Raw genomic sequence first — 5596 nt, 5'->3', positions numbered from 1 at the left:
TGGTGTTTATCCAAGCATTTAGATGTTTTTTCTGTTAAGTCAAGTTTAGAGCAGGAAGATAAAATTAGCTCAGTTCTGAGGATTCTTAAGTCACGTAACCTGTTCATGTAATCTGATTACATTGGAGGTCACTATGAGGTTCCTTGTGTTTGCTGCTTTTATCAAAACACCAGAGCAGGAGCTAAGGCTGCATTCACACAAACCCAGGTTAGTTTGCTTTCATCCAACTCCAGTTTGTTTGTTTGGAAAGTCTGGTTTGTTTGGACCAGAAAAAATAACCGATTTGCCTACTAACCTTGGTGTCGGTTTGGCTGAAGTGAACTGATGCGATAATGAACGCCAAGCGGACCGGAGACCGCTCCAAAAGTAGGAGGCGGACTACAGCGCAGGGCATTCTGGGTAATTACAACAAAAACAAACGTGAGTCCAGAGCTAGCGGGAGAAACGACTCTTACTTTTTACAAAGACAAAAGAGAAATCCTTAAACCGCTAAAATCTGACTCTGCTCCATTTTTGTTTACATTTTGTGAAGAAGATAGTTGGGCTCTGAGTCTTTTTCAGAGGTTTTTGTGTCGTGTCTTTCAGTGGTTCCTGGTGGAGCGCCCCACAGGCGAGGAGGGGAACAGGTTTGGTTGATTTGACATTGCAGTGTGAAACAGAACTGCAGCAGCTGAAAATGCAGCAAATGTTGCAATTTTGTCCCCCAATTGAACTAAGTTTACCAAACTATCAACTGTGATAAGTACACACCAGAACCAAGAACCGGGTGTGAATTCACCTAAGACTGAATTCAGCAGCTCTGTTTAGTCCTCTTTAATAGTTTGTTTGGAAAGTGCAGTTCCTTTGCAGAGGTGTGAATGTGTAATCAAACTCTGATTTGTACCAAAACAGCAAACTGTAATCTGCCCATAAAAGTTGGTCTTGGTTCGGGTGAATAGAACTATGGAGCGGTTCAAATGTTTTTGGAAATGCTAAACGGACCGGAGATTGCTCCGAAAACAGGAAGTGGACTCTAAGGCAGGGAATTCTGGGTAAATTAAACCAAAATAAACATGCTAGCAGGAGAAATGGCTCATGGTCTTTAGCAAAGATGAAAAAGAGAAATCCTACGACACGATCAGACTCTGCTCCATTTTTGTTTACATTTTGTGAAGAAGGAAGTTAAACTCTTCTGAGGTTTTTGTGTCGTTTCCTTCAGTGTTTCTTGGTGCAGCGCCCTCCACAGGCAACAAGTTTTGGTGTTTGGTTTACTTCAACATGAAGGTCTCATCTGTACAAAGAACATTGTTCCAGAAGTCCTGTTCTTCATTCAGTGACCTCTAAAACTTAACTTGCTGCAGGAAAATTCTGATTCAAATCACTTTGTTTAATTGACAAAACCCAACGTAACTGATGGTATAATCAAAGGGTGATTTTATGAAGAGTTTATTCCTGCTGGTGTAAATTTGGTCAGTCTGGGTTGTTTAAGGGAACATTTTTTAATTATTTTTAACTTCAAAATGTTCCCGTCTCTCAGTAAACAACCGCTTTATGTTCCTCTACTAGCAGAAATAGATAAAGGTTGCTTGAAGGCTGATTGTGCAAAAAAGATATAAAGTCTTATGAGGCTAAACAAGGTGAGCGGGTTTAACCCAACACAGCTTCTCCACTACTTTTACCTCATTTTCTTGTTTAGTTTTTTTTGGAACATTTTCTAAAATATGTTTATAGTCCTGAGGACCAAATGAGCAGCAATTCAACTTCTCTTTTCATCTGAAAAACAATAAAACTACCAGGCACACAATTACATGACTATAATTAGAAAACAACATGCAGAAACATCACGCAAACACACACCGCCGTCTAACTCGGTCAAGTGCAAAAACAGTAGGAGAAAAGAAACAGTTTAGATAAATTTGAACCTTAAGCAACGTCTGAACCCAAAACACAAACAGTGCAGGGGTCACAGACGTTGTGCGTTCATCACATGCCGGCTGCATAATTTCAGTGTTGCAGTTTTAGCAGCGTAAGCAGATATTCTGGGAATTTTGTTGATGCTCAGAGCAGCTGTGAAACGACGGATGAGACGGATGAGACGCCGCTCTCAGAGACGACCTCTAACATCGGAGCTCTGCCGCAGGTTTAAAGGAGACGACACAAAGAATCGTCCAGGAGAACGTTTCTGTCCTCCTCGGGAGAACGTTTCTGTCGAACGTTTCTGTCGAACGTTTCTGTCGAACGTTTCTGTCGAACGTTTTTGTCGAACGTTTCTGTCGAACGTTTCTGTCGAACGTTTCTGTCCTCCTCAGGAGAAAAACTCTTTCTTCACAGAGTTGGCTAGTTACATTTAGTGAAGTAAAGTCTTGAAAAAAATTTACTTTTAGGAGATTTTTACTACGCTGTACTTTTTACTTTTCAGTAATTTTATTATGAAGTATTTCTACTCGAGTAACATTTCTGGATTTTCTACCCGCAGAGTGAAAAACAAACATGTTTTAACCAAAATTTCACCGGACTCAGCAGTTTCTGTTAAAGTTTCAGCAGTTTTTTTATTGAAAGAAACTGATTTGGAAAAATGTACTTTACCTGATTTTAATTACTTATATGAATTATTGTCATTTTGGTTCTTAAAATACCAACATTTCCACTTTATATTTTGGTCCATCTGATTTTATAATTTTTAAATATTAAATGATTGATAATTTGATCAGTTGCTCAGTACTTGAGTAGAATTTTTACCAAATACTTTTTCACTCTTGAGTAATTTCTTGGACTTTCACTTTTACTTGAGTAAAAATAAGTTGTGCTCCTCTCACTTGAATGCAATTTTCTGGTGCTCTTTCCACGTCTGGTAATTAGTCATTCATTCTTGCTCAGAATGAAGGAGATTGCTGCAAAATTATTGATTCAATGCCTCGTCAATATGAGGAAGTGATGAAAAATTAACAACTCCGATGAAGAAAAACATCTGAAAATACGAGTGGAAAATGTCCTGCAAGCCCTCAAGTTCCCCAGAGGTAAGGTTTTTCTGTGAGTGTTAAACAGGTAAGCAAACCACACGTTTCTTGCTCCTACTGTTGCTATGGATACCCGGCCTTTCATTTTGACTTTAAACCAGTGTTTCTCAATTCCAGTCCTCAGGCCCCCCTGCCCTGCATGTTTTAGGTGTTTCCCTTCTGCCACACACCTGGATTGAATATGTGGGTGATTAACAGGCTTCTGCAGCACTTGATGGTCATGCAATCATTTGAATCAGCTGCTCTGGAGTAAAGGTACATCTAAAACATGCAGAGTTTTGAGGACTGAAATTGAGGACTGGAATTGAGAAGCGCTGAGTTAAACCAATCAATACTGATCTGTAATCAGAGAATAATCCCTAAATAAATCCCTGTTCTTCCTTTAGGAATACCTTGGAAGGTTCTGGATGTGAAGCCAACACGGTGTGGTTCTGATCTGGACTGGATGAGAACCCACAGCAGAGAAAACTTTATTGCTCCATACGCGTTTTACAGACCCGCCTTCCTTGTGGCCATTGTTCTAATTGGGAAAGTTTAGTCTGAGCATGTTGTGTGGATGTTTTTCTTTCGTTCCCGCAGAGGCAAGTCATCACACCCGGGTCGTTACGCAACTTCAGAACGCCAGGAGGCAGCGAGGTTCTGTGTGGACATGCAAAACGGTCCCAGACGGGCCTAAAGTGGGTCCATAGGCTGGTGTTGGCATTAACCGCAGTTTCTAACCCAGCACAGACTGCGTCTCTCTGCTGGTTTAGAAGCCGTCTGAATCAGGAAGATTCCCCACCAAACTGTCAGAAACCAGAATTAAGGAAAAAACATAATTAGTTGTTAAAGCAAAGGTGTCCCAAAGTACAGACATCATTTTGTAAACTCTTCTTTATTAGGCAAAGTAATTTTCTTTTACTTCAACTGTAACTTCATTTAAGTTGAAGCACAAGCATCCTGCAATATGCATGCATTGTTTATCGATGGGTTTTCTCTTATTTTCTCCCTTCCTGCAGAAGCAAACTTCTATGCTGTCATCTTGTAGTTTTTATTCTTTATTTGCCTTTAAACTTTCTCCATTCCTTTTTCTGTCTATTCCAGTTGAAACAAACCCAGAGTAATCCCCAAAATGTTTTTTAAATATACAACAAGTAGAGCATTGGAACAAAAGCCGTAATGTTCCACTTGTGAAACTAAATCTATTCATTAAATCTTCAATAAATAGTTTTCTTGAAGACGCAAGTTGCTCATTTTCTGAAATCAAACAACTTTCTTTCGTTAAAACGATCCGAGTTTAATTTATTGCTCAGCAGGCAAAGACAGAAGGTAAAACAGATCATGTTTTATGTTTTACCTTGATTCGTTGCTGTCCCTCTGAAAAGTCAAAAACCCAGCAAAATATTTCAGATGTAGAAACACAGGTTCAGTTATCACAGCTGGAAACCAGAGATTAGGCCCAAAACCTGGGAGTAGCGATGGACTCTGGCCTGAATATTCAGAACCACATAAAGACAGTCACAAAGTCGGCCTTCCATCACCTAAAGAATATTTCCAGGATTAGAGGACTAATGTCTCAGTGAGATCGAGAAACTCATCCAGGAACGGCACAAACAGTCATGAAAGATCTGCTGTTGTCATAGCAACCTTCCAGACCTCTCAGGTCTTCTGGTTCTGCTCTGCATTCCCAGAACCAGAACCAAACATGGAGAAGCAGCATTCAGCTTCTACGCACCACAAATCCGGAACAAACTTCCAGAAAACTGCAAAACTGCTAAAACACTGAGTTCTTTTAAATGCAGACTAAAAACGCACCTGGTTAGTTTCTTTTGAAACCTAAAAATGAAACATCGACATTTGGATGTGCAACAACGGCACTCGACTAAATGTAAAATATTTACTGCTTTTCTCAAATGTCCTCTTTGTATTTTTATGTTTTAATAAATTAAAGCTCTTTTAAATGTGCTTTAGAAATATTTCTGTCTACTTCCTCTATTGTCCTGATTTATTTCTTTCAAACTGAAAACAAAAGCCTCTTAAAAGATGAGGTGTGAATTTTTCTGATCAGTATCTTCAAAATTAGATGTTTTAGAAATCAAGGAATTTGAATTTTTTTTCCATTTTGAAACTTTTATCCAGACAAACAAATTTTTTCACATCTTAGAAAAAAACATTTCTCTTTCAATTTGTCTCTTTATCCAGATCCTAAGAAGTTTCAGCAGCTCGTAACTAATGTTGACGTTTTGCATCAAAACCAGACCAGTTGGTACTGTGTTGTTTGTCGTCTGCTCCTGAGAATCCTGAGAATCCAGCGCTGGGTTTAAATCTCATCTGGGATTGACTGGAGAGGGAAACCGAGTAATGGGATTATCCGGTTTGTGAAGGAGTGACGGATGGATGAGTAACTTCCAGGTTTGTGAAAGAGGATTACTCCAAACCGGACTGTTTACACTGGAACCGCAGCGCTCAAGGTGCTGCGCTTTTTCATTCTCAAAACAAAAATCTAACTCAACAGCAGTGAAATTATAAACTGAGATGTTTCAGGTAGGAATGATTGAAGATTTAAAAAACTGGATTAATTTTGCTTCAACCTGGAAAGTTTCCAAAAAGAGACAGAAAAC

Source organism: Gambusia affinis, linkage group LG08 (genome assembly GCF_019740435.1).
Source record: "Gambusia affinis linkage group LG08, SWU_Gaff_1.0, whole genome shotgun sequence".
Lineage (NCBI taxonomy): Eukaryota > Metazoa > Chordata > Actinopteri > Cyprinodontiformes > Poeciliidae > Gambusia > Gambusia affinis.
The sequence above is the reverse complement of the archived record's forward strand: the minus strand, read 5'-3'. Positions refer to the sequence as shown.